Below are 13,047 nucleotides of genomic sequence, written 5' to 3'. Positions count from 1 at the left end.
ATTATAATATATTTTCAACAATTTGTTTGTTAATTAATTTCATAAATATATTGTCGACTTATTTATGTGATTTATGAATATCTCTCTCTCTCTCTCTCTAACACACACACCCACTCACACTCAAACACAGACACAATATTACATAATTAACTATTACTTTGATTTAAACAGATTAATCATTTCATTTTATCATAAAATAAGCTTTTTTGAAAAACCAGAAAAATTATTAATTAAAAATTTAATCAATCATTATATATTGAAATTTCTTAACATTATATTTAATATAGAGTATATTATATATTAAAACACAATGTAATTTATTTGCTATTATAAGTTATAATAATTTATAAGTATGTATTAATTGCGGTAAATCAATTATTATTTGTTATATTTATGCAAATTATATAATAATATACTGAATATTATAATATACAGTATATTATGATAATGTTAAACATAATAAATTATTGTTGCTATCTATCTGGACACATTTTTAAAAACACGTTTTTTAAAAAAAAATTATTTAGACAAATAAAAAATTGTGCAATCATTCAATTAGCATTGATTATAATATTAAATATACATGCTAACTTTTTCAAATAAACTGGGTATTACCACAACAACAACAAAAAACCGGGACAATAATAATAATTATACAGAAAAATAAATCATTAATTTTGTGCTGTTTATACAATAAATATCAATATTATTTTATTATAGATAATTCATAATAGATTTATTTACTTATTTTTTTGGTGGTATACAAAGTAGTTTCTAATAAACACCACACTATATGTATAATATAACTTTAGGCTCAACAACAACATCAACAACAAAATTTGATTAAATATAAATTAATTTATATCCAAACAAAATATAGAGAGTATATACAGATATACTATACTTTTTTATATAAAAGTATTTTAATTAATAAATTAGTGACCACAACACACCAACAACAACAAAAAAAACCTAAACTAAACAACAAGTGTTCAAACAGATTGCTAGAGAAAGAGAGAGAGAGAGAGAGAGAGAGAGAGAGAGAGAGAGAGATAAAAACTTAATATCTATTTATATATTTTTTTATATCACTCACTAACTTGTGTTTTATACGATATATACTGTATAAGCACATTGTGTTTAAATAAAAACTAATATTTAGTAAATAATAAAAAAACAATATTTTACACATATACACACATTTTTTGTAGAGTACTAATAAAATTTTTTATAAATTTTAGTTTTTATTGATATTGTACTTTTTTTTGTTTTATTTTATTTTAAATGGTTGGAGATTTATTTATTTGATTTTATTATGTGAGTGAGTGTGTGTGTCTGTGTCTACTGTATATTATTTTTTTTAATAATGTCTATTACAATATAAGTGTGTATTAAATAAATTTGATGATGTGCTTGAACTTTCAAGTTATCAATAATAATAATAATAATAATAATATCATATTAAATGAAACACAAAAATAATAATAGCTATTTATTAATTATTAATATTTATTATAATTATATTATATATTACTGGATTGTATTGAAATACCGGGAGTGTTGTACAAAAATAATTAAATATTTATTATTTATGTATAATATATAATATATATATATATATATATATTATATATTTACCATATAGTATTGTATCATATAATGCAAATTGAAAGCAAACATTAATTACAACAACAAATAAAACAATTAATGAAATGTTTTAATGTTTTTAAATACAATTAAAGTGTTTTTGCTATTATTTTATTATATGTGTATTATATTATATATTTATATATATTACTAGTAGTAATCACATGTTGTGTCGATTACACATAGAGAATATCATATGTTATATATATATATATACAGAATATTCTGTTGAAATATGAGAAGCGTTTTATAGGATATTAGTTAGTAATTCAAGCATTGAATTTATATAGCAAATAAATTCAAATAAAACTAATAGTGTATATATATATAATATAAGATATACTGTATATCCTATATACATAAAAACATATATATATTTTATGCTTTAATTGTTGTGCTCAATTTTTAACTATCAAATAATAATATTTGGTTGTGTCAATTTGTATTGTATATTAATCCTAATGTTTTTTTTCAATTGTTTAATATGATAATATTAATATACAGATATTACAAATTCAACAATTTGTTTGGACTAAAAATATTATTATTATTACTTGTTTTTATTTTGTTGGAAATACTAATTGAAATTTTTATTTATATTAATATTTTTTTAATGTCAAATTTCGATTGTTTAGTATAAATTAATTATCATTTAATAAGATATATATTAAGATTGTTTTAAAAACAATATAATGTAATATTTTTTATATTGTTATATAAAATTTTCTATTAAATTAATTTGTCAAAAATTGTAATAAATAATTATTTATTTAAACATAATTATAATTTTTAAATATTAAATTAATTTAACAATAAATTTATTGTATATTTAAATATTAACAAAAAACTGGTAAATTAATATTAGTAAATATATTGTTTAAATTTAAATATAATAATATATTTAAATTTTATACTATTATTGTTAAATAATTTTTCAAAAATATAATATAATAGATAATGTATATAAAATAGCATTACTATTAGTAAATAATAGGGAAATATTTCAATATATAAGTCACTAATAATATTGTTGTCATTTGACACATAAATGTAATTCAATATATTTTTTAAAAAAAACTATTTGAATATAATATAATACTGTATAATAATATCTATGATATAATAAAATTTATTATTTTTTGTGTTTAAATAAAATAATATTACATAACAAAATAAATTTTATGTATTGTCTATAAATGTATATAATTTAAAACATTTTATTATTACATATATTTAATATATATATTTATGTAACATTATTATTACGGTATTATAATTATTATTATTACATTTAAGATGATGTTTTATATGAAATTTTATTATTAATATATGTTTCTATACCTATAAAAAAAACTAAAATATTTGTTTGATTTTAACAAAATACATAACAAATATTGTTTTATTTATTTATTTATTTTTTATGTAATATCAATCAATGATATAATAATAATAATGATTTGCTTAATGGATAAGCAATCATAATAGCAAACATTAATAGACAATACTAATGTTTATATAATATTATATAATCAATCAAAAAATGATTAATTATTATTTAAAAAAAATAATCCATAATATAAGTTAATTGAATTGAATCAATTATAATCATTAATTAGTCTATTAATATCATTTTTATTGTATTTTAATTTTTATTTTGAGATATTTACTAATTATTTATTTTGAGATAATTTATATATATATATATATAATATTATAAACTTGAATTATAAACATATAATCTCTATTTATATTATTATATCTATTTTGTCATTATAATGATATCTCATTAATTGTAAATTTTATTTTTTTTAAAACAATATATAATATACAAAAATTTTACTATCAATATTACAGTATTAATCAAATATAATTGAAAAGTTAGTTAAGTGGTTATAATATTTTTAAAAATATTTTTTCAGAAAAAAAATTAATATGTTTTCGATTATTTTTTAATCATTTTTCTTAATTATAAAAAATTAAAGTGGTTTTTATAATAAGTAAGTAAAATTATTATTATTTAAAAAAAATCAAAAATAAAATGTTATAATACTATTAGTAGTACTAAATATTAAAATTATTTTTTCTTATAGTTGTTATTCAAATATGACATTAGATTTTTGTTTTGTTTTCAATATCTTTTTGAGTGTCTAATACAAAATAAAATACAGTAATAGTAATAATAATAATAATACCAGTGTATTATATCATATAATTTTTATGATATACTGGTATATAGTTAACTATTACCTAATATTGTTTTTTTTGTTTGTTCGTAAAATTTTTATTTTTTTGAGTATCATTCACACACACACACACAATATATATATATATATATATATATACAGTACTTATACAGCATATGATAACTTGTCTAAGATTAACTCAATAATATGTTTATTTTATATATTAAATATATTTAAGATTAATGATATAAATTTGTTTTTAATGAAAAGAAATTTTTTTATTATCATTATTTTATTTTCACCTAAAAGCAAATCAAAAGTAAATTATTTTTTAATTATAATCTATTGTGTGTTTGTTGTTAATACTATAATACAGTATATCTAATATATATTAATAAAAAAAATGCACTTAAATACAAAAATTTATTTGCATATTATATTAGACACAATAAACATTATTAAAAAACAAATTAAATTATCAAATTTATTTTTATATCTACAAAATAAAAATGTCTATATCTTAAAACCATTAAAACACATATAATTATATATATATATATATATATAATAGATAACATTTCAAATAATAATAATAATTTTTTTAGATATTAATTTAAAAAGTTGAATGACGCTTTTTAAAAAAAAATCATATATATATATATAATAACTTTTATATATTTATTTATTATTTTTGAAACATTGTTATTTATAATATGAATAATAATAATAATATAAATAATAAATTAATAAAAAAAACAAGATTTAAAAATAAAAAACATTTTCAACATTACGTAGGATTAAATAAATGGACATTTTTTATATTATTATTATTATTATTATTTTAATAAGCACCTAGCTAATGTCATTGTATCATTTTAATGATACAGGTAATATACTGTATATTTTTTTGTAATAATACTAACAATACATTTGACAAATATTATATTATATTAATATTAAGTTATTGATAGCGTGTTTTATTTTTTAAAAGTCTATTAACATTATAAATGTTGTTTAATTTAACTTTTATTATTAACACATTATATATTTAATTATATTGTGTGTGTTTGTTACTATATTTAAATGTACTGGATGTTTAATGTGTGATATAAATTGTATTTTTAAAAATACTAATATTTATTATCTATCAGCTAATTATTATCATCAAATAAAATAGAAAATTAAAAAATAGTACATAATTTATGATTAAAATAAAATGACATTTAAAACTATTATTTTTATATACTATAATTTACTCTAACAAAAATATATTTTATTATATTTATATAAAAGATAATAATTTTATGTATACTATATAACTATAGTATAAATGTAATGTTATTTTCAAAAAAATATTTCTAATTAATTATATATTTTTAAATTGTAAATTTTTTGTTCATTAATTATAATTAGATACATAATATATTTTTAATAATAATGTAATAAATTTATATTTAAAATTTTTCGAAATAAAATTAATACTAAACTTACCCGAAAATAAATAGCGAATTTGTTGCACAGTTTTATTAAATTAATTTATTAAAAATTATTTGTTTTCAATAATAATGTTGTTTTTTCTTTAATAACAAAATGTTTCCGTAAATATTCAAAAAAATATTTTCTTTAAAATCGCAAATTTATTATAAACAATAGTATTAAGTGTTATTATTATTTATAAATTTGTATTAGTATTATACAAATAATTAATTAGTTTTTTATGTGCTGTTTTCAAAAATATAAAAATTGTTGAAAACAAATATATATTTTAATAACTAAATATATATATATATATGGTTTTATTAGTAAATATTTTTTAATTATAACAGTTTCAGTTTTTTAGCTGTTTTTTATATTTTAGCCAAAAAACTAGTTAAATAAATATATATTTATTATTATATAATAGTATTATTATTAATAATATTATATTTAATAATAAAGGGTGTCTTCACAGTTTACTTTACTGTATTTAATAATAATAATAATAAAGGTTTTTACTATTATTTTTTATTATTATTATAACTAGTTTTATGTCTCAAATACACACATTTATTATATAATAATAATAAAGACTATTTGAATTGTATGAACTTATTATATATATATATCTCTCTCTAAAAACTTATTTTATATGAAAGCAAATCTTTCAAAACACAGTTATATATACACAGTATATATATATGTTTGTGTGTGTGGTATGTTGTATGCTGTCTGTCCACACAATACTTAAAATATATCAAAACATTTAGAGACTATATATATATACAGTATGTGAGGTATATTAGTTGATAAACTACTGTATATATACAGTATATACTGTATATATTGCCAGTAGTTGTGAGCAAATAGAGTGAAGGTGTGTATGTGTTTGGAGAGCGAGAGGGATGTCATATACTGAGAAAAGGCATGACATAAACCATTTCATATAAACTATTACTAACAGAATATGCTCTCTCTCTCTCTCTCTCTCTCTCTCTCTCTCTCTCTCTCTCTCTCTCTCTCTCTCTCTCTAAGAAATTGAATGTCGCACTGGGATCATAATATTGTGATACCCAGAGAGACAGACAGATAGATAGACAGATACTAAACAATCAATCTGATAGAGAGAGAGAGAGAGAGAGAGAGAGAGAGAGAGAGACGCGATATTACTCTACAATCAGGAAATACTGTATAATATATATAAATTTATTTATTTATCTACAATATATTAAAGTTTCAGTGAACTTATGTAAACTAATTATTTATTTATTTGGTTGTAAATACTATTTGGTATTATCACATAATAATAATAATAATAATAATAATAATAATCAACAAATTTTTATGACGCAAATTTTGCATCACTGTTTTTTTGTTGTTGATATAATTAGTTGTTTTACACTGTTTTATATTAGCAATAAAATTTTAGTTTTTATTTTTATTACTATTTATTATTATTATTATTATTATTAGTACTGTATTATTAATGATATAATTTAGTTATTTATTTCCATTGTTTTTTGTTGTTGTATATGTTGTAATAACTAACTATAAAATAAAATTTCTAGTTTTTGAATAATAATTTTTTTTGTTATTAAAAATCTTATAGTCTATACCTGTATATACTATACATAATCTTAAACTAATTTTTTTTATATGGGTTCACAATTTGAAATGAAAATTTTTATAATATTGATAATACAGCAGTTTTTTGTTGTTGTATTTGGTATAATTATTTTATCAATAGATTGAATTGAATATCACTTATTTATATATTCAAATTGATAGACTATAGTATAATTACAAGGTTAGCAATACTAACTACAACAACAACAAAATTTGAAGCAGGGTCCGGCACACATATCATAAAATAAAATATGATTTACTTATAATCAAAAAATATGATAATTTTAATGTTAACTATTACATCAAACTGTTGAAATGGCTACTATTTTTTATTATTTAATAAACATATATTATATATTGTAATGTAGTTTTTTTCAGTAAATATTAAATTCAGTTTTTAAAAATTGCTAAAATTAAACTTTTTTTATTATCATTTTTTTCCAGAAAACCCCGCCCTCCCTCCCTCTCTCTCTCTCTCAAATATATTATACTATTCATAGATTTTATTATTTCAATTATATAATTTGCATTTTAGGTCTTCTCTCTCTCTCTCTCTCTCTCTCTCTCTCTCTCTCTCTCTCTCTCTCTCTCTCTTTGAAATAATATTTTTTTGAAATTTTTATTTTCATTCAAATAAATAAATATTGTAAATAAAGTGTACTTAAAATATATGCGTAAAAATACTTTTTTTAAAAATCCATTTATATAATGTATATAATAGAGAATGTAGTCTATTATTATTATTATTATTATTACATAATTATTGATATAATATAATATAATAGTATTATATTTCATTTATTTATTCAACATTTTTTTGTGCTAACATTTCAATTGCTTTTATTTCAATAAATAAATAATTATTATTCACTCTAAACATTGCGGTCATTGAATCTCTCGGATAATATGAATATTTAATTTAAATATTTAATATAATAATGAAATTAATTATAAATGATAACAAAGTTAAACATTGTTATTATTAACTATTTATGTTATTTTAATTACTGTTATTATTATTATTATTATTATTAACCCTAACAATAATACAATATTATACAACATTAAACAATGTTATATTTAATTTGCTTTAATATTTTTTTTACTTTATATATACTGTATTAGTTTTCCATATATATATATATATATATATTATTTTAATATATTTTTATTAGATATTTGTAAGGTTTATTTAAATAATAAAATTATTATAATATTTATTTTATCATTAATAATAATATTATTACTATATATATATATTATTTTTATTGACTCTTAGCGGTTTTATGAATATTATAATAACTTTGTAAATATTGTTTTTAGCATAATATTAATATACAGTATAATATGATATATTATATATTGTATAGTATAAGTACATAAAAATATTATATTTATATATATATTATATAAATACATATAGTATTTGATGGGTTAGTACAAGTGGTGGTGCTTTTGAACTGATTGTCAATTTTATATATCTATACAGTATATATATAAAACAGTATTTGAAATTTAATAAATATTATACAATGTTTGTATATATATATATATAAAGTAAATGTATACAAATTTAATGGTCAAACAAAGATAGACTTAAAACCACACAAAAAAATGATTTACCGATAAAAAGGGGAAATCCTTTTTTTTAGAGATTCATATATAAATATATATACAATATATTCTGTATATACAGTATATATATATTAAAAATTGAAAGTTATAGACAATACTAAAACATAATTTTTTTCACTCAATCAATCATTCATTCAATTATTCATTCAATTTATAAATCCATTCATTCATTCAATCATTGATTCATTCACCCACTCACCCACACAATTACATTACTACTACTGATAATAGTAATAATAATAATAATAATAATTGTGTCCCCAAACCATGTCTACCTAAGAGGACGTGACCAATCATTATAATAATAATATCATTTATTATTATTATTACGTATAAAAAATATTATGTAATAATTTAAGCATATATCTTATTGCATCAAATTTTTGCTATTTTTTCAACAACAACAAAAAATAAAAACCATATTTTTATATTTAGTATTTATTATTATCATTATAATATAATTAGTCTATTAAATTATCCGTTTATATTATATACTAGTAGATTATATATATATATATAATTGTATTATATTTATCATAGTATATGTTTTTTTGTATATATAATTTTATACACATTGTACTATATATTGACTAAATTAAATTTGTTAGCCAAAAATAAAATCAAAAAAAAATTAGGATAGATTATGTTATAAATTAATTATATAACATTCAATAGTAAGTGAAACAATAGTAATATATATTTTATTTATTGGTATTAAATTAGAAAATCAATGAATCAATTAAAACATCATTAAAGTTTGAAATAATTTTCTCAAACACACACACAGATTATTATAATTATCATAAATTTTATTATTATTATTATTATTTATTGAAATTTAAAACATTGATTTGTAGGTTTAGTATAGTAGAAAACAAAATTTACAAACAGACAAACAAATAAAAAACTAATAATATAATACCAATAAATATAATTAATCCCATTATTGGGCATTAAATTACAATTAAAATAAGATCTTATATTGACAGTTGTTTAGTTAATTTAATTTATTTTTAGTTTTAGTTTTGATTACTGATAAATAATATACATTACAATTAATTAGATTTTTTTTGTATTTTTAGCATAAATCATGTATACTATATGTATTGCTTAACAATATATAGTGTATATAAAATATATATACAATTTTTATACGGAGGTGTAGTTTATTTTTATTTATTTTTAATAATAATAATTATTTATTATTATTATTTTATAAAATATTAAGAAATATATATATACTAAAATTATTGCTAACTAAAGTATATACATTACAATTCATATATCTATTACATGTATACACTAAAATGTAATTGTAATTACAAATGGTTTACAAAAAAACAAAATTACTAAAAGAGTATTTTCTAGAAAATTAAAATTAAGAAAATTCTTGAGTAAGTTTCTAATAGACAAAATAGTTTAATATTGTCTATGTTAAATACTAATGTTTTTAAAAAAAAAATTATTTTTAAAAGTTTATATTTGTATTTATAGATAATAAATTGAAAGTGATTTAGTGTATAAAAGTAAATAATAATATTAATAATTATTTTTTTTTAATAAACAAATTATTACTATAGAAATGTTGAGAATTTGTGAAATATTAATAGTTTAGAAATTTTTGTTAACAGAATATTTTCTCTGAGAAAAATTTACTGAGAAATTTTCATTAGGTAATTTTTCCAATAGAATTTCCTATTAACCAATTTTATTAACTATAATTAAAACATATGTATAATGTAAAATATAATTGGAAAATAACTGATATTAAGTATATATATATATTTATATAATAATATATAATACAGTATTTACTAAGAAATTATAAATCAATTTATTGATAATTAATTTGTAATAAATATCAATAAAATTTTATTTTTTATATTATATTATATATATATATTGTATATTTGTTAATAATTTGCTTATAAATTATAAGCTATACTGTAATACTTAATACATATATTTTGGAAAAAAATAATATTATTTCATAATTCATTTCAATGTTTTAGTACTAATTTACTAAAATTATTGTTAATTTATTTATTACTTAATTATAGTTCTTAATTTTTAATTTTAATGTAATTTTTAAATATTATATATTAATAATATATAATATGTGAACAACACTTATTATACTTATTTTTATGACATTTACAAAAACATTAAAAACATTTTTCAAAATATGATATATAGCTATATATATATAAATTATATTTAACATATAAATGTCAGTAAATTTTTTAAATAAAATTCATATTATTTGCAGGTCTAGTATATTAGGTTTTCCATATAAAAATAGTGTGTGTGTGTGTGTGTGTGTGTGTGTGAAAAATAAATATATTGTAAATTTAATATACAATCGAAATATATATAATTTATAATAATCAGAAATTTTTTTTTTAAAAATTAGCATAATGATAGATATTATATTTTTTAAATAAACAAAATTTCCCAGAATATTCTATATTACATATTAGTTATCCATAAAGACAGTTATCAACAATTTATTATTATTATTATTATATTATTTTTCTAAATATTACAGTCAATCCTAATAGTACTAAACAAATCATCAAATGTCCTAAAAATAGCCTAAACTTCTTGGAAATTGATAATAATATTTCAATTATTTAATAACAAGAAAAAAAAAGAAAATTGTTGTAAAATTTTTTAATGATGATATATATCTATATAGTTATACACTATAAAGAATTATATCTTATTGTATATTAATAGTGATACCCCTCTATCGCTTAGTTTATATAATACACAGTATATCATAAAATATTAGCTTTTTTGTGACTATTATTATTAATAATAGTATCTAAACAAACATAAATTATACAGTATTATGTATGAATACAAAAATTTATATAAACGGTATATACATACATATATATATAGTGTATTGTATATAAATATACTGTATAGTATACTATGATATCAACAACAAAAATAACCACTAAATGCTAATACTATTAGTTCAATAACAACACTACAAAAAAAGATATTTTTGGTAATAAACTAATAGTAGGCGTTTGTCGAGTCATTTGACATCTAAAAAAATATATTATATATATATTTATATATATAGTACAGTAGTTTTGTAGTATAATACAAGTGCACACAAATAAACACATACACATACAAACATATACAGTATATACAAACATTAATTGTTACTATTATTTATTATCATATAAATTATTTTATAGTGTATATGATGATGTTGTTTGATAGATGAGAGAGAGAGAGAGAGAGAGAGAGAGAGAGAGAGAGAGAGAGAGAGAGAGAGAGAGAGAGAAACTTAAACAAATGTTATGACTATTGCATAACATATACAGTATAAATATATATTTAGGGACAACACAAAAATCTAACTGAGCCAAGAAAATGCCACCAGTAATGTGATCTCTATCTACTATATCTCTCATCTCTATATAAAAAAAAACTCAATGAATTATACTCTAATAAGTTTTGCCTATTATGTCGATTAATATATTAATATTTTATTATTACTAACATTTTTTTTGTTGTTGAAACGACTCATTAATTTGTATTTTTAATTCAACAACAAAACTAATAATAATATTTATATATATATACTATACTTAGCCTTTCGTCAATTATTTTTGCACTTTATTTATGACTTTTATCATTTAATATTGTATTTCAAGTGAATTATTGCACTTTTATTTTTAGTTTAACTCTCTCTCTCTCTCTCTCTCTCTCTCTCTCTCTCTCTCTATTTCATCAAAAAATTATTTTACGATTATTACAATTATTATTATATTTTAGTAAAACGATTCGGAGTAAGTGATATATAATATCAAATATATAATATATATATATAAATATATAGAAAATTTTTCGGATAAAAATGACTTTTAATTTCCCAGAAGACTAGACACTACTAAAAAAATTTTCTAAAGAATTGTTGTGTTTTTAATAGCGATTTTTCTAATGGTTTTTATTTTTATAAAACTTTATGTAAATATTTTAATACAATATAAAAATAATCTTATTTTGTTTGAATAATTATCTCAAAAAATATTAAGACATTTTTTAGTAATTAAGACCTCTTTTATTGTTTTATTTTTTGGTTTTTTTTCGGTGATATAAACTTATTGTTTGTTATATTTTTAATGACTTCATTTATATAGTGAAATGTATGGATGAATAATCTTTTTGTATAATAAAATTACTAATTATATAATAATAATAATAATAATAATAATAATAATAATAATAATACAATAATAATAAATGTTAATAACCAAAACAACTAAATGCTTAATAATATTCATAAATTATTTTATATAATTATTTTGTTAGTTTTATACAATATAAACGCTTAACATGTCTTATAATTTATAATTTTTTATCTCTCTCTTTCTTTCTCTCTTTCTCTCTCTCTTTCTCTCTCTCTTTCTCTCTCTCTCTCTCTCTCTCTCTCTCTCTCTCTCTCTCTCTCTCT

The sequence above is a fragment of the Oppia nitens genome, unplaced genomic scaffold (genome assembly GCF_028296485.1).
Source record: "Oppia nitens isolate AA-2021 unplaced genomic scaffold, nextdenovo-longstitch-racon4-pilon3 scaffold2_pilon_pilon_pilon, whole genome shotgun sequence".
NCBI lineage: Eukaryota > Metazoa > Arthropoda > Arachnida > Sarcoptiformes > Oppiidae > Oppia > Oppia nitens.
This window is presented reverse-complemented; position numbering follows the sequence as displayed.